Source organism: Pleurodeles waltl, chromosome 2_2 (genome assembly GCF_031143425.1).
Source record: "Pleurodeles waltl isolate 20211129_DDA chromosome 2_2, aPleWal1.hap1.20221129, whole genome shotgun sequence".
Taxonomy (NCBI): domain Eukaryota; kingdom Metazoa; phylum Chordata; class Amphibia; order Caudata; family Salamandridae; genus Pleurodeles; species Pleurodeles waltl.
The window spans coordinates 571,373,105-571,397,084 of record NC_090439.1 but is presented as its reverse complement, the minus strand read 5'-3'; positions in this window follow the sequence as shown (position 1 = coordinate 571,397,084).

Here is a 23,980-nt window from a genome sequence, read left to right as displayed (position 1 = left end):
TGCCTAGGTGTAGCCTAAAGTTGTTTTTTATGTATTGCTCCCAGACAGTAAGACAAAGGGAAGATAAGTATTGGAAGGATGTCCGCTCTGAGGTAACGAGGGGTAGCAGATGTCACCTACCACACTTACATATCACAAATTCTCTCAGGCAGGCTTATCTCAGAGGCAATGTTTAAAGATTTAAAGATTTTCATGCACACACACACACACACACAAACACACACACAGTAACACAGTAAAAACACTACAAAATAGCTCCACACCAGTTTAGAAAAATAGACAATATTTGAATAAAACAAGACCAAAACAACAAAAATCCAGCATACACAATTAAAGATATCACTTGTTAAAGGTTAAAATGAGTCTTAATTCATAGGAATCAATGAGTGCATCCTTTTAGCAGAAAGTACCTGGGGTGCTCAAAAACAAAGCCAATGCAGGCCACAGGAAAGGTGAGGTGTCGAAAAGCAAAGGAATGTATTGGTTCATTGCTGAACAGGGAAGGTGATGCATTGGTTCTTTCCTCACAGGAGAGGCGATAAGCTGGGTTCTTACTGGCAGGGGAGGTTTTGCCTTAATTCTTTACTTACAGGAAAGGTGATGGGTTGATTTCCGGACGCACAGCCTCGGTTCCTTACTGCGGTGCAGGTTCACTGAGAAATTGACACCCCGGGACGATGATTAGAAAATCCAGATGTGCTGTGTTGATGGAGCCGCAGTGAAACAAGCACTGCGTCGATTCTGCAGCTGCGAGACAGGCAGCGCATCGATTCTTCAGTCGTTGGACAGGCAATGCGTCGATATTTCTGCTGTGGCACTGCAGTGAGTGGATTTTCTTCTTCAGGTCACCAGCTTTCACTTCGAAGGGCCAAGGCAGTGTAGCTGGCACCACTTGGAAAGTCAGGACTCTCAGAAGAAGAGCCCAGGCACTGTTAGATGAAGTCTTTGATATCCCTGAGATTTCTTAACAGGAGGCAAGCTCAGTCAGTTCAAGCCCGTGGAGAACCTTGGAAAGCAGGATGTAGAAAGCAAAGTCCAATCCTTTCACTCCCAGGACAGAATCAGCAAGCAGCAGGCCAGCACAACAAATCAACAGGCAAAGTGGCAGTCCCCGCTACAACATCTAGCTCATCTTCCTGGCAGAATGTTCTCAGTGCAGAAGTGTTCTAAAGTTGTGGTCTTAGAGGTCAATACTTATACTCATGTCTGCCTTTGAAGTAGACAAACTTTAAAGGAAAGTCTTTGTAGTGCACAAGATCCTGCCTTTCCTGCCCTGGCCATAGACACACTCCAGGAGTTTGGAGATTGCATTGTTTAAGGACAAACTCAGCCCTATTCGGGTGCATGTGTCAACTCCTCCCACCACCCTAGCACAGGAAGGCTCATCAGGATATGCTGGGCACACCTCAGCTCCATTTGTGTGACTGTCTAGAGTGAATTCACAAACAGCCCAACTGTCATCCTGACCCAGATGTGTATTCCACATCCAGGCAGAGGCACAGACTGGTTGAGCAAGAAAATGTCCACTTTCTAAAAGTGACATTTTTAAACTCACAATTTTAAAACCAACTTCACCAAAAGATGTATTTTGGAATTGTGAGTTCAGAGACCCCATACTCCATATCTCTAGATGCTTCCACTTTGCCTTGCAAAAGCGAAAAACAAATTTATCAGTATTTCACTATCAGAACATGTAAAACACAACAGTACATGTCCTACCTTTTGAATACACTGCACCCTGCCCATGCGTCTGCCTTGGGCCTACTTTAGGGGTGACTTACATGTAGTAAAAGGGAAGGTTTGGGCCTGGTGAGCAGGTGCACTTGCCAGGTTGAACTGGCAGTTTAAAGCGGCCCATACAAACACTGCAGTGGTAGGTCTGAGACATATTTACAGGGCTATTCCTGTGGGTGGCACAATCAGTGCTACAGGCCCACTAGTGACATTTGATTTACAGGTCCTAGGCACACAGAGTGCACTTTACTAGGGAGTTGCTGGTAAATCAAATACACCAATGATGGGTAAACCAGTTACCAATACAATTTAGATGGGGAACACGTGCACTTTAGCACTGGTTAGCAGTGGTAAAGTGCCCAGAGTCCTAAAGCCAGCAAAAACGAAATTCAGCACAGGATAAAAAAATCAGGAGGTCCGAAGCCAAAAAGACAGAGGGATACCATGCATAAAGGGCCATTTCCAACAGTGAGCCTCACAATTTGTGGGTTTGTGAGAGTGCATTGCTCACTTCCATGACAGTCAAATGGAAAAGCTAGTTTTTCCTCTCTAATCATGCGTACAAATCTAAAACAAGCAATAACATAACTAACTGGTCTGGCCTTTGTCACCACTGTCTCCAAACTGGTTTTGCTGATATTCGTTGGCCTCAAAATGCCACTTTGCATGCTTGCATATGTGCAGCAGCCATCTCATAATTGAATTAAAAAAACCATAAAAAACACAGAGATAAGACAGCTCTACTAGAGGAGATGTTTATGCTTTTTTTTAAATCCATTGAAAGAGGGCCAGTATATATGTGTGCACATGCACAGCAACCATTTTGGAATGGCTTGACTTTTCCAATGATTGTGAAGCAATTCATGAAGCATTCACAAAGCCAAAATTATAAGCCTGCTAGCTTCAGACAACAAGCTGTGGCAGGAGGCTTGTCAGACGCCACACCCTCTACTTTGGATGGGGGATCGGTCACTGAGACACTGAGTAGGGATGACTGAAGGCTGATTGTGTTCCACTCAAGACCACATAAAGTCACATGTAGCCTCATGCAAAATGCATTGGCTTTAAGAACGGGGCCAAGCAGCCTAGAGCAATTTCTACAAAATGGCAAAGGCCAATGACTCACTCTTCTGTTCTATATGATTATATGTTGAGCTGTCTGTAGATGAGACTTATAAATGTGTACATTTTGCAGATTTTTGGCATTTATAAATTAAATTCCGAAATGGAAATATCTGCAGATCCTGAGCTTGTGAATCAACACATGGGCTTTCAGAGCATAGATTCCACTTTTTGATGACGTAATTTATGTTTATAAACACCCAAAATGCTTGGTTGCAAGTGGAGTGGCTTACTGCTAGTAAAATGCTTTATTTCAAAGTAAAGTATTAGTAATTTGCAATCTTGCAGTGTTTCAACAATTGGCAAATTATGAAGTCTTGACAATGCATTTTGTGTAATGCAAAAAGCATGATTAGGTAAACCACCATGTATCAAAGATTGTCTCTTTTCTCCACTGCTAAGCAAATCTCTTAGAAAATTAATGACTCCATCTCTGTATAACACTGTCCTCCTTTTCACAAACAAGCATTGGCTTAGCTATCAGGCAGTGACATACTGACTTTGCTAGTTCTTGTTTTTAGACACCAGATCCACTGTGCTTGGACATGCATGGACAGTGGTCATTTTGTAATGGAGTTTAAAAAAAGATAAGAAACTCCATTACATGATAGCTCTACTTAAACACACACGTAAAGCAATATCTTGCAATAAAGTGTCTTATTTTTTTACATTTTTACTAAAAGATGGCTGCCATGCACGTGTCCACATACATGGTGACTATTTTGAATGAAATTTCAAAATAACCACGGTCGTACAATATTAACCCCTTCGCTGCCAGACCTTTTCACCCTCAGGTGGCAGGCCTTTTTTTGGCTATTTGGGGCAGGGCGCGCTTAGGCCCTCATAACGTTTTGTCCTCATAAGCTACCCACGCCAAATTTGAGTCCTTTTTACAACATCCTAGGGATTCTAGAGCTACCCAGACTTTGTGGGTGCCCCTGAAGAGACCAAGAAATTAGCCAAAATACAGTGAAAATGTTTTTAAAAAGAAATGGAAAAAAGGGCTTCAGAAGAAGGCTTGTGTTTTTTCCCCTGAAATTGGCATCAACAAAGGGTTTGCAGTGCTAAAATCACCATCTTCCCAGCTTTTAGGAACAGGCAGACTTGAATCATAAAACCCAAGTTTTCAACACAATTTTGGCATTTCACTGGACATACCCCATTTTTACTATTTTGTGTGCTTTCAGCCTCCTTCCAGTCAGTGACAGAAATGAGTGTGAAATCAATGCTGGATCCCAGACACCTAAACATTTCTGAAAAGTGGACAAAATTCTGAATTCAGCAATGGGTAATATGTGTAGATTCTATAAGGGTTTCCTACAGAAAATAACAACTGAAAAAAAATAATATTGAAATTGAGGTGAAAAAAACAGCAATTTTTCTCTACGTTTTACTCTGTAACTTTTTCCTGCAATGTCAGATTTTTTAAAGCAATATACCGTTACGTCTGCTGGATTCTTCTGGTTGTGTGGAGATATAGGGCTTGTAGGTTCATCAAGAACCGTAGGTACCCAGAGCCAATAAATGAGCTGCACCTTGCAGTAGGTTTTCATTCTATACCGGGTGTACAGCAATTCATTTGCTGAAATATAAAGAGTCAAAAATAGGTATCAAGAAAACCTTTGTATTTCCAAAATGGGCACAAGATAAGGTGTTGAGGAGCAGTGGTTATTTGCACATCTCTGAATTCTGGGGTGCCCATACTAGCATGTGAATTACAGGGCATTTCTCAAATAGACGTCTTTTTTACACACTGTCTTATATTTGGAAGGAAAAAATGTAGAGAAAGACAAGTGGCAATAACACTTGTTTTGCTATTCTATGTTCCCCCAAGTCTCCCGATAAAAATGGTACCTCACTTGTGTGGGTAGGCCTAGTGTCCGCAACAGGAAATCCCCCAAAACACAAAGTGGACACATCAGATTTTCCCAAAGAAAACAGAGGTGTTTTTTACAAAGTGCCTATCTGTGGATTTTGGCCTCTAGCTCAGCCGCCACCAAGGGAAACCTACCAAACCTGTGCATTTTTGAAAACTAGAGACCTAGGGGAATCCAAGACGGGGTGACTCACCAGGTTCTGTTACCCAGAATCCTTTGCAAACCTCAAAATGTGACAAAAAAACACTTTTTCCTCATATTTCGGTGACAGAAAGTTCTGGAATCTGAGAGGAGACACAAATTTCCTTCCACCAAGCGTTCCCCCAAGTCTCCCGATAAAAATGGTACCTCACTTGTATGGGTAGGCCTAGTGCCTGCGACAGGAAATGCCCCAAAAGACAAAGTGGACACATCACATTTTCTCAAAGAAAACAGAGGTGCTTTTTGCAAAGTGCTTACCTGTGGATTTTGGCCTCTGCCTCAGCCGCCACCTAGGGAAACCTACCAAACTTGTGCATTTTTGAAAACTAGAAACCTAGGGGAATCCAAGACGAGGTGACTTGTGCGACTCTCACCAGGTTCTGTTACCCAGAATCCTTTGCAAACCTCAAAATGTGGCCAAAAAAACACTTTTTCCTCACATTTCTGTGACAGAAAGTTGTGGAATCTGAGAGGAGGCACAAATTTCCTTCCACCCAGCGTTCCCCCAAGTCTCCCTATAAAAATGGTACCTCACTTGTGTGGGTAGGCCTAGTGCCCGTGACAGGAAATGGCCCAAAACACAACGTGGGCACATCACATTTTCTCAAAGAAAACAGAGGTGTTTTTTGCAAAGTGCCTACCTGTGGATTTTGGCCTCTAGCACAGCCGCCACCTAGGGAAACCTACCAAACCTGTGCATTTTTGAAAACTAGAGACCTAGAGGAATCCAAGACGGGGTGACTTGTGGGGCTCTGATCACGTTCTGTTACCCGGAATCCTTTGCAATCCTCAAAATTTGGCTACAAAAACACTTTTTCCTCACATTTCAGTGACAGAAAGTTCTGGAATCTGTTCCCCCAAGTCTCCCGATAAAAATGGTACCTCACTTGTGTGGGTGGGCCAAGTGTTTGAGACAGGGAACAGACAAAAGCACGTCAAAATTGAGGGGGAACCAAAGTGGGTCCAAAAGGGCAGTCTGAAAAGAAACATTTTTAGGCTGACAAGTGCAGCAGAAATTTTATCGGTATAGATGAGACAATGCTGGGTGGTACGAATTTTGTGGATTTCTGCAGATTCCGGAATGTTCCATCACAAAAATGTGGGATATATGTGTGCTTTCCAGCAAAGTTGCAGGTTTGCGGGGCATTGTGGGTAAGGAAATGGTGCGGGGTGCATGTGAAGCACACCACCCTGTAATCAACTAGATGTTTAGTTTTCAGCTGTGTCTAGGTCTTGTGGATTTTTCTACATGGCAGCCCCCAAAGTAAAAAAAAAGTGCAGCCCTCACCATTCCAAGTGGGACGATTTTGAGAGTTACCAAGCTCTCATGGTCCAAATGTAAAACAAAAACCAAAAATAATTAAATGGCCTCTTGCTTGCCATGGGATAAGATGTTTTAGTGTGCTGGGGAGAGCTGAATGACTGTTAGCCCCTTAAGTTCGGGTAGGGGCATAACTAGGCCCATACTGGTTGGTAGCCACCACCACACTATTTTCTTTCATTGTTTTTATTCCCTGGCATCTAGTAGACTTCTGTCCCCCCGGGGTGTGGATCGGGGTTAATTGCCCAAACTGCCCACTGGTGGGCAGAACAACTTCGGCCCCATTTATTTGGGGTTGGGGTATAACCATACTCCCAACCTCTTATTTTGAAAAATAAATCTTCCCTGGTCTCGGTTGGGCTTTCTGCCCCCCTTGGGCGTAGATGGGCCTTCCAAAAATAGGCCAATCTGCCCCCAAGGGGGGCAGTGATGGCCAACAGTAATGTGCCTCCTGGGGAGCGACCCTTGCCCAAGGGTCTGGCCCCCCCAAAACAAAACACACACATACACACACCAATCCTTGGTGTTTAGAAGTTTCTGCCGGCAGATTGGCCTAAAAAAATAGGGCGATCTTCCCCTGGGGGGGTGGGGGGGGGGCAGAAATGGCCTAATAATAATTCCCCCCCCTCGGAGCGACCCTTGCCCAAGGGGTCGCTCCCCAAACATAAAAAAATATAAATATATATTATCCCTGGTGTCTAGTGGATTTCGGCCCCACCCGGGGGCAGATCAGCCTAATAATTTTAGGCCGATCTGCCCCCAGGGGGGGCAGAAATAGCCTAAAAGTCATTTGCCCCCCTGGGGCGTGGCCCTTGTCCAAGGGGCCACTCCCCTTATGCGCAAGTACAAAAAAAAATCCCTGGTGTCTAGTGCTTTCTTCCCCCCCGGGGGAAGATCGCAAGGCTGATCTGCCCCCGGGGGGCAGAAATGGCCTAATAATAATTTGTCCCCCCCGGGGGCGATCCTTGCCCAAGGGGTCACTCCCCAAACATAAAAAAAAAAAAAGAATAAATGAAATGATCCCTGGTGTCTGGTGGATTTCTGCCCCCCCCCCGGAGGCAGATCGGCCTAATAGTTTTGGGCCGATCTGCCCCCGGGGGGGGGCAGAAATAGTCTAGAAATAAATTGCCCCCTAGGGAGCAGCCGTTGCCAAGGGGCCGCTCCCAATATCAGTAAATGTAAAAAACAAAAAAAATTCCCTGGTGTCTAGTGGCAATGTGATCAGGCAGCAGAAATGCTCAGAGAGACATGAAAGGAGAGGAAAGGCCTTTCCTCTCCTTTCATGCCTCTCTGTCCCCTCCACGTGATCGGAGGAGAAATGCTTTTGCATTTCTCCTTCGATCGGGGTGCTGGAAGCTGAGCTTCCAGCGCCGGGGGAAAGGCCTCTGATGAGCTCAGCGCGCTTTCATCAGACGCCACAGGGGTGTCACAGAGGAATGGGGTGGAAGGGGAAGCGATTCCCCTTCCATCTCTGCCCAGGGGAGGGGGGTGCGCGGCCATCTGGGGGAGCGCTAGCCCTTCCCCCGGGGGCCCATAGCCGAACGAGGTGGTCTCATCCGGGGCACCCAAGGGGTTAACAAGAGCCTTAAGGCTGGAGTGCTAAGCTTCTTGAAAAAATGCCAGATACACAGGAAAATGCCAATCATGAAACAAAGAAACCTTCCATAAACAAAGGCAATGCTCTAAAACACTTGAGTAAAAATATATCTATGCTCTGCATGGCTCAAACACTGAGCTCAGTTGGACAAGAAAAAGAGTAAATATGTCATAATACTTGAACAATAACACAAAAAAATGCCAAGCCATTTAGCAGTTGCAAACCCTGAGATTTCTTAAATCACAGGATTTGCGACTACCCAGTGGCTTTTACTGTGTACTAAACCAACTTTGTGATTCAGTAAATAGTTAATAATTTACTAAATAGGTTTAGATGTGCAGAACTGATCACAATTTGGAAGCAGTGTCCTTTCCAACGAAGGGCCTCATTCCAACTTTGGCAGTCGGACGAGCCGACCACCAAAGTTGTGGAGAGCAGGCTTCCGTCATAAAGGCGGTCTCCACCCCAGTGGTATTAAGATCTTTCCACTGGGTTGACCGGCAGGTTGACCGGCAGAAACATCATATTACAATGTTTCTGGTAGTCAGACTGGCTGAAACAGTGCCATGGTGTTGGCCTCGGCTCCCTTAGGCCAATGCCGTGGCACAACAGCACCCTCGGAATGCGCACTCTCTGAACAGCAGACAGTGGACTTTCCAAGGGTGAATGCAGGGGGGGCCTGCACTGTCCATGCTGTGGGCATGGGCAGTGTAGGGGCCATCCTGTGGCTTCCAGCACTGGCTTTCCACCAGCCTTTTCAAGGCAGGGTCCCCGCCATGGAAAGCCTGGTGAAAAGAGGACTCGTAATCAGCATGGCAGCATTGAATTCAGCTCCGCCGTGGATGACCATGACTCCGACCACGACCACCCAGCCAGGATCCATGATCCCGGCTGTGGCAGTAGTCCCCTGGTGGTCTGACCACCAAGGTCGCAATCTGACAGTCAGACTGCCATGAGTGCAGCGGTCTGGCCGCCAATGCCGGTTTGGCGGTCTTTGGACCGCCAAACTCGTAACGAGGGCCTAAGATTCGCAATGCAATGTATCAATGATGTGCCATTGGAATTTCAGTCACAAACCATTGAACATTTACTGAGTCCTCAATAGAGGTGTGTGGTGTGACCCCCACTGATCAATAACACTTACTTGAGACTTCCTCAGAGGGATCCATGACGCCACATCTGTGGAACAAAAATTAAACAAAAACCCAGACCCCGGATGTTATTTTTCAGAATGAGGCCAGCTCTAAGGAAAACTCAGAAGAATAAAAAGAAGAGATACAGAGAGCAACAAAGACAGGGAGGAGCTAAGGGGGTGGCGTGCAGAAGAAGGAAAAGCCAAAGATGCAAGGATGGAGGAGCAAGAAAAAAAACACGGGCGAGACAGAAGAAGATGAAGGAGGAACTGGAAGCCAAGGAAGGAAAGAGTGAGGATGAGAAGAAGACGAAGTTAGAGCAGAGGGAGGATGAGAAGCAGGCGTCCAGATTAGAGAGGAGGAAGAAGACAAGGAGTGAGAAGAGTGGTCTGAAACAGAGTCGTTAGACTCCGCCGGAGAAGCCAAGGCACCCGTCTGGAGACTCGAGGGAATTTGTAGTGAGTGACCCGGGCTAGAAAAGGAAAGAGGGAGGGCATAAATACAAGAGAGCGCTATCTTAACAGGGTATTTTATGCACAATGCAGATAAAGAACAGTACAGCAAAGGGGTGAAAGAGGGCTGCCGATCTCAATTAAATTTGGTACATTTTTCCATCCATATGAGTGTTTAGACTGAAATATCTCTAGTGAAAAGAAACACTCCGCAAAGCTTACCCACCTTGAGAATAGTTTGTTAAGGTGGGCAAGTGAGCAAACAGTCCTTTATTTGTCAAGGTTCTTTGGGAGATGTCATGAGCACCTCTTGTACTAAGTGAGTTGTTTTCCTACTCTCATCTGGCATGTGAGACTATTGGATCACTTCAACTCACTAAGGTATTCACTTCTGGTGTCTTGGAGAAAGGAGAATGCCCATAGTCTTTCCTGGTATACTTACAATAGGTTTTTCTTTTTCTCTCTCGGTTCCCACATGATGAGACTCTGGTGGTAATCACCACTCCTGGCCTCAGTACGCCTAAAAGGGAAAAAGAAAGAAGAGAAAGATTAAAATTTCAAGAATCAGAACAACTCCAGAAAGCTTACATCACTGTCACTACCAGTATCCCTGTGACGAAAATCCTGCGGTATACTTGTCCATTATTTTTGTACAATTTAAAAGAAATCAAAACAGCCAAAATTTCACACCATTTCGAGCTCCAAAACCTTATTTCCAACCTGGTTTCCACAAGGAGGTGGTAAACAATTCCTTATAGGGCACATTTCCCATTGTGAATGTTAAAACAACAGAAGATAGTGTGAAACTGGCACAAGTTGCTTTTTCATAATTGTACAAATACTTGGCAAAATTATGTGAAATTATGCATAATTGTGTGAAATGCACAATTGGTATTTGGCTCTGTACTTTAGCATAGAATACATCCTCACAGCCACCTTGGATATAAGGATGCACTTTATGCTAAAAAGCTAGTGCAAAAAACAGAAAAGCACTACAAATTACAGTCACTTGTTCTTTGTAGTCCCTGTTGTTCCCCTGCATTCACAGTAAAGTTTTACAGCGAAAGGTGCATTCGCTGTAAATTTGTACTGCAAGCAGCACATAATTACAAGATGTGGTGTAATAGTGTAATTTCAGAAATTTCCCCTAACAAGAGTAATGCAAAATTACAAAACATACACTAATTTTTCCAGCATAAAGCAAATTTCAACTAACCACCAATTTATTGGGGAGTAGATTGTGATCCAGATATAACAAACATTTAAAAAAAGGTAAGTTTTTTTCTTGGAACACAGTTCCATTTCCTTTAACACCAAGCAGAACATCATCCCTGTGAAGGTATCCAATCAGAGTAGGTAGCAATTTGCAACCTTCCTCATTGTTATTTATGAGGATAGGTCCAATTGTGATCCACTCTGAATGATACAAAGGTCAGTTTGCAAAATCTCATTAGATGGCGTGAAGTTTATAATCACGTATTGCAAATCTACTTCTAGCATGCCTGGCACAAAAATATTACAACAACAAACCAACATTTTATTACCTTAACATCTCAATATAAACATCTTAACCATTACCCTAAAATAATAACCCCCAAAGGAAAAAAGGAATAAAACATATTTTACATGCATATGCACATGAATAATAACCCTTTAACTAGAGTCCACAAGGCCATGCTGCAGAAGGAGGAGGAGAAGAAGGAGGAGTGCCCTTCAGTGCTTTATTGTATGTTCTTGATCACTGCACCATGGGAGGTGCCTGGGCACAGCCCGAGTCAAGACCTGGCCAAGAGCGGGCCTTTCTATGCCCGTTATCACCCAGAGGATACTGGGCTGGGCCACCTCTCTTGGCTGAGGAGTGAGTCGTTCCAAGGCTTGTGGACAGCAATAACCACACCTAGGAACCTTTCATCTTCGAAGGTATTACTTTAAGATTTTTGGCTTATCGCCATGTAATTTGCCCTGTCCACTGTTCCTCTGTCTTGTACTATTCTTAAGGATTGTTTGACCTGCTCTACCACTGGGCTGCTATCAGGAAATCATTAGCTGTTTGCTGTATATACCATGACCATGGGAAAAAGGAAGCTACAAGGAAGTGGGGACAAAGCTAAAGCATCAACAGTCACCACAAGCTCCACTTTGGACTCTTATTTGGCCAGAGCAGTTGTGCTTATTGCTAAAGAAATTGATTTGGGTGAAAGGCGGCCATCTATGGAGTAAGGTGATTTTTCAATCATTTTGCCACCTTCTATTCCTCTTTCAAACATTGATGATGCATTAAACATTGCCACATGGGCATTGTGCAAATAACTGCAGAAGATCATAGGAGAGTTGTGACCTTGGCAAGGGAAGGCATTAATGTGGATACATTACTTGCAATTGAGGAGAGTCCTCCTGTCAAGAGAAAGTGACACAACAAGAGCCCCTGTCATAAAAGGCTGAGTCATCTCAGAACCCAACTAAAGATACAATCATGGGCATACACAGCTTGTAAAAGACAGCTTTGGAACCCAATATGGGTATTTTAAATCACAACTGGGTTATTCTGCTTGAGAATTTAAAAACTTTGATTGATGACCACCCACAACACCCAATTGCAAAACTCCATTAGGGTGGGGGAGTTGGAGGATGATAATCCTGGTATTGAACCAACAGAACCCATCATGGTAGGTAGGTGTGGGCTTGTTTGTACCCCATTGGCTGCTCCATCTGGTTATTCTATTGCCCCTATCACCATTGATGGTAGGGTTTTACTGAGAACAGTAATCCAAGGCATGGGTCTATGAAACCTGAGAGGTTCACACTTGGGATAGAATATGTTGGACTTGAGATTGAACAGGGTTCTGTTAATTGCCCCATCTTAATCTCCCACCTGACTGCTGCCCTTATGTAGTAGGTTTAGTTAATGTCCCATGTTTGCCCATTCGCAAGTCCAAAACCCACTGTGACTTGAAACACAAGGTCTGTCACTGCGTAACTAATAATGCTAATTTTTGAATGGCAGAGTATAATTATATTTTACTGGTCAGGAGAATTGCTTGGATTGGTCCTTTATCCAAGCACTCAAATGGGCACTGTGTGGTCACTAACTGTAGGAATCCTAAATTATCAGGGCAGATGATCCTGCACAACATTCAACACGCCCTTAAGAATTTTCAGAACAAACATATCACTGTTCTGCCTTTGTTTTTTTTTTATAAGCATTATCATGTAATCAGACCTCCAGGCTGGCCTTCCCTTTTTCCTAGCCTCGTCCCCTTAAGATACACTAGCATCCCTACATTCATTTGTATTACTCCCCTAATGGGTCTAGAGGATATCAACTGACTCTCAAGTGATTGCTGTCTGCCTGTAGAAACCATTTGCCAAGCTGGGGATAGTAGTGACTTGGCAGGATACAGACATATAGGGCCAGATGTAGCAAAGGTTTTTTCCCATTCTGTGTCAATGGGACAATATGTTCGTACATATGGCCCATAGTGATTTCTCTGGAATTCTTGTAACTTAAAGACTCATAGACTAACCTGGCTTGTTTATAATGTAGCTGGACTGGGTACAAAATGGTTGGATCCAATTGGGACTAATTACAATTCAAGTTTTAGACTGTGATGCTACAGGAAACTTGGCACACTAGGTATATTGTATAGGGCAGGTATAAAATCATTGTTAAACCTGCTATACTCTAAGTGGGGGTTAGATCAAAGGGAGGTTTGGTAACTATGGTTTGAATAGCTAAGCTGTACAAGGCAATTCCAATTTCTTGTAGTGTCGTAGTTTGGACTCTTGCTCTGAGCAAGACTGCTGGTTTAAGGATAACAGTACTTTTGTTTGTAGGCGACTGAGTCTTTCCTACAACAAGTCGCAACTGTTGCCCCAACCTTACCGGCTCACTAGCAGCACCTCACCAGAAACACAATAGTAAAAGGTGATTTATGGCAGTCGCTTACGCATGGACTCAAAGTAAGATATCTCAGGGTATGTCGTGGTTGAACGGAGATTACCCTTTTCTCACAGATATATTATGTCTCATACAAACACAGGCAATGACACAGATGCAGTAAAGTTATAATAGCTTTTTATTTAACATAACTGCAATTTGCGATAAGTTGCATGGACTGCAATGATTAGGATAATGAATATAGCTAGTAACAGTATTGTAAAGAAAAGAGTCATTGTTATGAAGACCCCCACCATTGTAATACATGAAAAAGATATATAAGATGGAATATGCCCTATTATCCTCATGTGAATAGCCCTAACCTCCTACCTAAAGGAGAGCTTGGTTCGCTAAACCTAATCTGCCAAAGCTGTGTCGATGAGAGGAGCCCCCAACCCTCGTTACCTTGGAATGAGGTCTCTATCTCAGACTCCGTAGGGACACGAAGACTGGGTCAGCGTCAAGACGACTGCAGCATCGGTATCAGCGATGGTGGCGATGCCCTCTGGTCAGAATCCCTCTGATTATCTGTCTAAAGTGTGGTGTATTTATACAGATCTACAAGGTCCCCTGACGTAGGTGTATTCCAAAACAATAGATAACAGGCATGCTTGGGACGGCAATTAATATCAACAATCCCTCAAAAGTATAGAGAGGGAAAATCCCTAAGTGTGAACACCTACTGTTTGTTTGTCTTTGATGCTTGATCTTGACGCCTTGGCACGGTGACACTGATAATGTAACTCATAACAAGTGGCCTAACTATAAACAAGGCAGCTATCTTAGAAGAAATAAATAATTAAATGGGCTAAGACAGAGCAAGCTAAGTAGGTTAAAAGTCACTAGGTGACGGGGGCACGAGTCTACAAGCCAACGGCTAAGCTAACTCCTGCTATCCCATTAAAACGAACAAGGATTCACTACACCCTCCCCATTGCCGTAACAGGTATGATGAAGGTACAGGAACCCAAATGCTAAAAAGCTGCTTCTGAACTAAAAGCTAAAGGCAAAAAACAAGCTAATAAAACAAGCTAATAATAAAAAAAATGCTGTGTGTGAAAACACGTTAAAACAAATCTGTCTAAAAATACATACAGAGATGTTAATATCAACTATGACAAGTACAGCAAACTTCTATTACAATTGCATAATTTGCAATCGGGAATGGTAAGTAAATTCATCAAATTATGTGTTATACGCATGATCTTGAAGAATGTCATCGAAGTCACCAGTCAAGGACCTCAAAAATGAGCCAACATCATCCGAAGTGAAGTCTAATGCTGGGCGGACAAACGGATTCACAAAGCAGAAGTGAGCCATATTCCCCGGTGCATCGATACTTGCTGCAGTGTCCTCATCCATGTTAGATCTTATAACGGAAGGCTCATAGGTGGCCTCGCGGAGCAACCTCAGTCTCAAGGGGCATGACTGTGTATGAACCCTCATCGGGGACATCAGCAGTTCGTGCTCCACAGGAGATGTTGGTGCAACAGCAAGACAGGACATAGGCAAATGTTCAAAGAGACACCATATGCAGCGGAAGACTGGTTGTACACACCAGAGAAGTGGCCGGAATGACAACGACCAGTCAAGCGCCAGTTCCACCAGCAAAGGTGCACCGAAGATCCGAACCATGCGCTCAAGGCACAGTGGAGTTGGCGGGAGCGGCTCCATTGCATTGCGTTGCTGGAAAGAAACAACCACAGCGAATCAGAAGAAATAGCAGTAGTAGTCCGCCAATCAAAGCCAAAATAATTGGAAAGCCACCAAACACACTTGAAAAGAGAGAATGGATGGCTGATGGGATGACTCCGAAGACAGTCTGGAAGATGGACACGAAACCCGACCCGACAGCCTTAAAGAAATGAACAATCCCAGTGGTGCTTGAAGCATTGAATAGTCTGGATACCAGCTCTCCAAAGTGTTTGGGGAAATCGGTATTTAAAAGGGATTGTATCTCGGCTGATGATCTCGCAATCTGGAGAGCATACATCTCTTTTGCAGAAGTCAAGGCGACCTGTTTCTGAAACAATAGCGCCTTCAGTCTACTCAACTTGTCATAGTTCACATTAATAGTATCTATGTGGGGCCACATGTCAGATACTTTTATCTCTCGTGTGGGGGGAAACAAAACATGTCCACAACACGTAACGACCTTCGTGACCAAGATTGCGTAGGCAATTCCAGGTCGCAAGCCACAACAACTTTGATCGTTCAGTACCACATAACTGCCATTGGAAAGTACATGAAATACTGGACGAATCAAGGGGACGGGAGTACCCTTCAGAAAACAGGCCAAATTCACGACCCCCTCATTGCAAAGACCGTGAAGTGACACCTGTTTGCATATCATAGAATGACGAACAGCAGTCTCACATTCACTTCCGCTAAGAAAGACCTCCTGTTCACCGTTCAGACATCTATAGTCAAAGGGCAACTCCCACTCTTCCTTAATAAAGCTATCTCCTAGCTGCTCATATCGTCCCACTGCAAGATGTTTCAGGCAGTTCGAGAAACGAAACGTTGAAATCGGTAAATTAATAATGCAGTGCAAGAGCCAGATAGTTGAAGTACTCTCTGCTACTGTGAAGGGCAACTTATCTAACTTTTCTACTTGAAGCATGGTGAAACTAGCCTCCCTTTTAGCCATTATCTCTTGTTCCCTGGAAAAATTAAAAGCAGTGAATAGTTCACTCCCATTAATGTACCTCCATGGAATGTGTCCACTTTTTAGTGTCTGTAATGTCCAACCCAGCTGCATGATGGAACGTAGCTGTGTTTGCCCATGATATAACCGGGACAAGTCTGTCTGAGTGATATCAATAGCAGACAACACTATGTTTGATAGTGAATAAATCCTGTTGGACAGCGTGTTCCTGCCATTGTCGACAAGAAGCTAATGTTTTTTCCAAATTCTCTTTATCTAGTTGACTTAAACGTGCAGCAGCCTCAATCTGGTAAAGTTTCCAAATTTCATTGTACATAGCACATAAACACCGTTTCGAGCGTTGTTTTCTAGGACCTAACAGGAAATCCTGTAAATCTATACTGTCAGAAAGAGTGTTCAGGTGTTTCTTAACCGCTGTTAACATGTTTGTTTGTACCCATTGCTGGCACAGCTTACCCACACTGTATGTTGTAATTATACCTGTATGTTGACCTGATAGAAAGCGAGGATCAGTCCTGTGAATGGAAAAAACCCCTGAAGTGTTCAAGAAACGCTTTTGACACTCATCAGTGTCGGTGGGCCATACCAACCACCCGCCGGGACGAGAATAGGTACCAGCCTTAACCATTGCATCTAGCCTGTCTTCTGAGACATTAAGAAAGTGTTGCCAATATCTAAATTTTGTCGGAGTAGGGATACTGGGCGTGTTCAGGTCTTTAATTTTTGCTAACCCCAGACAGGATGTCTGCTCAATAGTGTCATTTAAGAAAATCATTTGCACAGGAATCAGTCATGTCCGAAACAAAGCCTCCTTATCCTGTATCTGCCAATCTTGTGTTCCCCATTCACTTTTCAAATCAATAGTGTTTTTCCAATATTTTTAACCCTCAAGTGAGAGCCGGGAAACAAAAGGATCTGAATAAATCAGTTTCGTATCTGTTAGTAAAAGTTTCCTAATTTGTGCCGGAGTTATTTTAAAATAATACGACTCTGCTTTTTTTGTATCATGTCCAGAAAAGTATGTACATTTATCGCTGTAATACTTTGGACTCCCCACCTGTGGTGTCGAACAGTGTTCCCACTGTGTGTAGTTCAAGAGAGGCCTATATCTAGTTGCACGGTGTAGGTAGTGATGTCCCCAATTGTTATAGCAGAACATTTCCCCATAATTCATTGTATAATCATATACATCATCACTTCCAAAAGCGGAATAGTCCTTCATTTCAGCTAGCGTGGAATCAACTGTTAGGACATCCCAATCATCAGAGACAACATTAGGTGTAATAACATCAGACATTGAAATTTTGAACACGTATGGTATTTGAATTATCTCTGTAGGCCCGTATATATCGAATGGAACCTTGTCCCATACAATCCCATCAGTAATTGGTATAGCTGTAATATTTACAGGGGACAAATCTCGTCGGACCTTATGTGAAGAATGATGTGGTGTTAATATTTCATCAACAGGCTCCACAGAGGAGCGATCAGGAATATAGTGACCATTAATCAGCAAAAAGAAAACAGTCACAAAACCAATCCATAAAAATAATACAATAAATTTCAAACACAACCATAGATAGTTCCATGGATAGATCAAATAGTTCTTTTTAAGCCATTGATACAGCTTACTACTACTTTTTGTAAGTTTGTCAGACACAGTTGAGGATGAATCCGAAGAAAAATCATCAATGTCAATGAAATAGCCAGAGGAAGTCTCTGCAAACACAGGACCCGCTGAATTCTGATCCACCGCTCGTGGAGGTTCTTGATAGACAACATCATTAGTCGTGGAAGTGTTCGTGTAAAATACAGCCAAATCTTGAAGCGGGGTGGTCACCGAAGATGTGACTGGTACCAACAAAAGTTCATTTTCCGCCCTCCCCATGGTCTAGGAAGTGTCTGGAACAGCAGTTGACATAGTTGCATAGTCAGTAGCAGTGGTGTTCATCCTACTATGTAGATGGATGTCCTGTTGGGTAGTGAGAGGGGATCGGGAACCACCCAAGGGACCTCCTGGTCTTCTGTGAAGAATCGGCCACATGGTGTAACTTGATGTCATCAATGGAGATGAATCTATTCAATTTAGAACCGGATAATAGTGGTAGGATGACAGTCCTTGTGCCTTTTATTCCCAAGAACGGTACAGGTGCTCTGTATGATGGACCGAACTCCTTTTTCACAGCGATCTTCTCACGAACGAGATCCCCAATGTTAGGAATCCAGCCAGTCGAAGTTTTCGCCAATTCCCTTATTCCTAAGGTGGCAGCACTTGCAGATGATTTATCATCACTAAATAGTTGAAGCTCCTGTAAAACAGTGAGACGTTCTTTTATGTCAAATGGTGTTTCTGCTGCCACCATACCAGGGGCATCAAGATCAGGGACATACATAGGTATCCCAAAGAGAACCTCATATGGAGACTTTCCCCCCAGGGACAGTCTTGGCAGATTATTCAGTGCTCTCTGGACCCCATATAGGTGGTGTAACCAACTGCGGCCTGAACCTAATACTCGAGCTGTTAAGGACTGCTTTAGATCACGATTCCGCCTCTCCACGACCAAATATCCCTCGGGATGGTATGGTGAGGAGTAATGGAGTTCGACACCCATCGTCCCCATGGTGTCCCTGTATGCTTTAGAGGCAAATGCAGGGCCCTGGTCCGAATGGAATGCTGCAACCGCATATGTACCGATAAAGATCAGCAAATCTTTTATAACAGTCCGGGCGTCAGCCGACCGCTGTGGCCATACCCACAGGAATCTAGAACAGGAATCCACAGCCACTAGAATGTATTTGTGTGCACCATCAGGATGTAATGGACCACAATGGTCTAGGTACATACACTGAAGTGGCTTGTCTGACACTAAGAGGGATGTCTGCGGAGTGCGTTTGATATTAGAGCCCTTAATCTGCTGGCAAATGTCACAGCAAAGGACATGCTGTTTAGTTCGTCTGCATAGACCAGGCCACCAGTATTGTTGCTGTAAAATTGTTATCGTGGCCTGTATACCAGCATGTGCAGAAGCAACACCCGCATGTGCGGCTGTAATCAGCTCTAATCTCTGGTCTTCATTAGGGATCACTCGATCTCCAACCCCAGGAATTGTTGCATATGCAACATTCTGTGCACTGATATGGTAAGTATAGTTTGTAGGGTATCCTTTCGGAAGAGTCTTGCCTGCAGCCGAAGCTTTAACGGCAATCAGTATTTCATTATCCAATCTCGTCCGAGAACGAGTCACTGCAGCCACAGAAGCCGTAGCTACTGAAGCTTTGGCCGCTTCATCAGCCAATGTATTGCCGGCAACGTGTATTCCTACACGTTGGTGTCCTAAGGTATGAACTACATGGACACATGGTAGCTTATCCTTAAGATCAGCCACCCTTACCCACAACAGTTTGTCTTTAATGGTGTTCCCTTTAGAATCCCTAAACCTGTTCAGTTTCCTATGATTGAGATATTCATTGTATGACTGGACGCAGTAATATGAATCACAGACTATCAAAGTCTGGCTTCCTGCCTCAGTATGTTCGAGCGCTAGAAGAAGAGCCTTAAGCTCAGCCAACTGGGCCGTGCAGTCCCCTAAGGTCTGCGTGTAGGTATTGTGAGGGTGGAAAACTCCATCTTCCATCACTCCGCACACGGCTGCACAAGCTGCCGAATATTGATGTCTTGTACCTACAGCCGGTTGTGCTGATCCGTCAGTATAAATGATAGTATTATAACTATCTAGTGACAAGATATGTAGAGGAGTGGGGTACTCCTGTTCGTACTGGAGAAATTCTTGTGTCTGAAGTCTTGGGTCAAATACATAATCGACATCAGTGGCGGTCAGAGACGTCGCCCATTGTATCCAGGGTGGATGTAATGCCTTAGCGTTCGGAACACTCGCTTTAGTGACAGCCTCTAAGGCTGGCACCGGGGAGACAACAATAATGCGTTTCCCCTGGGCAAGTGGCCTCTCTTTTATGACGGCCATCTGAACTGCTGTCAGAAACCTTTCTGTAGGTGCAAAATGTTTTTCAGCATTTTAATATAAATGTGATTTATATGCTATCGGCACTGTGTCATCCTCATTAAAGGTGACATAAGTAAATCCAAGGGCACCAGCAATTATTCTGATGACCACATTTGTTTTATTGTCACATGTGTGTAAGTGTTTTGCTTCTAGCATATCCCGTTGCATGTCCCTAAGGATGTGTGTGTGTTCAATCATCCATCGTCTGCTAGAAAAATTGGGCTGAATTAAGTCATAAAGTGGCTTGATGCGTTCTGCATAATCTGGAATGTATGTTCTGCCAAAATTAAAGAAACCCAGTAATGACTGTAATTTCTTAAGTGTGTTCGGAGGCTGTAGTTGAGCACACTTTTCTAGGAAGTGCGGGCCAGGCTCTACCCCTCGTTTGATAGCTCATATCCCAGGAACAATACACTAAGAAAGGCTATCTTGCTTTTCTTAAAATTAAATTTATAACCAAGGTCTGCAAATCCCAAAATGATCCGATCAACCCTTGCAAGATGAATGTCGAGGGGACGTCAGTGAGATAGATGTCATCCACACAGGACAATGCATCGGAATCAAGCTCGTGCAAAATTGATGTTACACGGGCTGAAAACAGGCCTGGGCTATTTTTATAGCCTTGAGGTAAACGACAAAAGCGTTCTGAGAGCCAAATGAAAATGCACTTAGGTCCCTACTTTCATGTGCTAAATTCTGGCAGAAAAATCCATTAGATATCTCCTATGTTGTTTTATATTTTTTACGCACTATATTGTTTATCAGTGCTGTGCTGTGTGAGTTTTGTATAGCATATGTACGTATATGACTATTTAAGTGTCTATAATCAACCACTATTCTATATGAATGATCTGGCTTTGCAAAGGGGAATAGTGGATTATTAATTGCCGATGTACAGGGCTCAATTACTCCCTGGTACTCAAGTTGTGAAAGTATCTCCTTCACTGGAACTTTCGCTTCATGTTTAACAGGGTATTGTGGCTGCGGGTGAGGTGTAGACCTAACGGGAATAACATGACAAGGAGACTCCCTGTCCCAACCGACATGACTGCGATATAGCGCAGGTGCTTGCGCTAAAGCCCATTCAGCAGCATAGGCTTCTTTCGCTGCTTCTGGAACAAGATCGGAGAAAGAAGGCAAAATGACATCTTCCCCATGCGGGAGCTTGCGGACGTGTTCAGGTGGCCAGTCTCTCTCGGCCAATAGGATATCACTAGTAAGTTCATCCCAAAATATTACACTAATAGTGCGTTTCACGTCTCCCTCTATCTGAATTGTCAAATCATAAACCCTATCGGGAGGAAGAACGCAGCCATCCACTGTATCAACCGCGATGCAATCGCTAGTTGCTGTCGCATCCAGATGATCTTTCTTCTCTTTCACGTATTCCGGACGTCGATCTGGACGGCCCCCTCTCTCGCTACGTTTATCCGGTGCGTCCTGAAAGGAACGAGAGGGACGTGAATCAGTATATTTGTCTGGAGGTCTAATGTGCTCCCTATTTCTGAGATTATGCCTCCTTTCGGAGTACTCCGGATGTGGAGAATCAGCTCTCTTATTTCTTCTTTCTTTGAAATCTTTTTGTTTGTCCCAGCTCTTCTTAGAGCCCTCTTGTGCCTGCTTCGTACCTTCCTTATGGGCGGTACTTTTTAACTCCAATTTTTTAGGTTTGGCTCCCAAACTATCCCGTCCAATACTAGTATAGGTATTGGAAATTATTTTCGGTAGCTGTCTCTCTTGTTCCACATTTGGAGTTTCCCGGAGACGCTGGCGTATTGCCAGTGCCACCGCTTCCCCTTTAATATTACTCAGTATTATCGAGGAGACGGCGTCAAAGTTACGCATCAATTTCATCCCCAGATCCAGGGCCGGTGCAGCCCCATGTTCATTTTGTATTTGTTTTAGCACTTCCGGTAAATTGGCAAGTGTCGGGGTACCATGTGTGGTAGTATACACGGCAGCGAAGACTGTACCCCATGTGGCACAGTCATCCACCAAGGGAACCATCCCAAACGGCAAGCACATAGTGAGCAATCTATGGACCGTATTTATACTTTTTTTTGCGCCGCATTTGTGCCGCTTTTTGACGCAAAACGGCGCAAACCTACTAAATACAATGGCATTTTGCAAGTTTGCGCCGTTTTTGCGTCAAAAAACTACGCAAATGCGGCGCAAAAAAAGTATAAATACGGGCCTATGTTTTTCCTGTGGTACCGTATGGGGAAACACAGCTTCCAGCTGATTAGTTTTCTGGGCTATCCAGAACGGTATTTTTTCCCGCTCCGTGGGTACTTTACCCATAATAGTATGCACTGTTTGTGGATTAATCCCAGTAGCCAATTTATAACCCCCAACTACTGGCGGTGCTGGACCCGCTGGTGTTGTGTTCAATTTTCGCATTACGAACTGAACCAATCGTCTATATAATGCCACTAATTCATTATACAAAACTCTTAAATCTGCTATCGGCATATTCTGTATGCCTGGGTGAGGTGTATATGTGGCAAACATAGGCCATGTAGGTCCCTCATTACTTAAAGGACCTAGCCTCACTCTCCGTAGTACATGTGGTAGGGCGCCTTCAAACCAGTTCTGATGCTTTTGATATGTGAGCGATATTTCATGATACTGGTATGCTTCTTACCGTACAGGTACGTTCGCAATTTCGTATGTATGAAATGTGTGCGTTCTTTGGTCAGCCTCAGGAAAGGTGACCCAACAGTAAAATGTTTCTGTCTGATATGCTTCAGTTGCCTCTATTATCAGAGTAACATCCCCGCCCTCTTCTGTAAGGCCATGCGCTAATAAATGTTGTGTAAGTGCAAGCCTAGCATTTGCAGGAATGTCTACGGTATTAGCCATAGTTGGTTAGGGAAACAGAACACCAAATAGGGTAAATTTTTTCCTTTTTATGAGTTCGAGCTCAAACTACCTACAGCTTAATTAGGTGTTACCTGTTCAGCTGAGGAGGATTCTCCCAAAGACCACGGACGTCTCCGTATAATGGTACTTAGGGTACCTGTTGTCTGTGAGACAGTGATAGTCAGGGTATCCGTAAATTAGTGCCTAAACACCATAGTTGGTGGCGCCATGTCGTAGTTTGGACTCTTGCTCTGAGCAAGACTGCTGGTTTAAGGATAACAGGACTTTTGTTTGTAGGCGACTGAGTCTTTCCTACAACAAGTTGCAACTGTTGTCCCAACCTTACCGGCTCACTACCAGCACCTCACCAGAAACACAATAGTAAAAGGTGATTTATGGCAGTCACTTACGCATGGACTCAAAGTAAGATATCTCAGGGTATGTCGTGGTTGAACGGAGATTACCCTTTTCTCACAGATATATTATGTCTCATACAAACACAGGCAATGACACAGATGCAGTAAAGTTATAATAGCTTTTTATTTAACATAACTGCAATTTGCGATAAGTTGCATGGACTGCAATGATTAGGATAATGAATATAGCTAGTAACAGTATTGTAAAGAAAAGAGTCATTGTTATGAAGACCCCCACCATTTTGTAACACATGAAAAAGATATATAAGATGGAATATGCCCTATTATCCTTATGTGAATAGACCTAACCTCCTACCTAAAGGAGAGCTTGGTTCGCTAAACCTAATCTGCCAAAGTCGTGTCCATGAGAGGAGCCCCCAACCCTCGTTACCTTGGAATGAGGTCTCTATCTCAGACTCCGTAGGAACACGAAGACTGGGTCAGCGTCAAGACGACTGCAGCATCGGTATCAGCGATGGTGGCGATGCCCTCTGGTCGGAATCCCTCTGATTATCTGTCTAAAATGTGGTGTATTTATACAGATCTACAAGGTCCCCTGACGTAGGTGTATTCCAAAACAATAGATAACAAGCATGCTTTGGACGGCAATTAATATCAACAATCCCTCGAAAGTATAG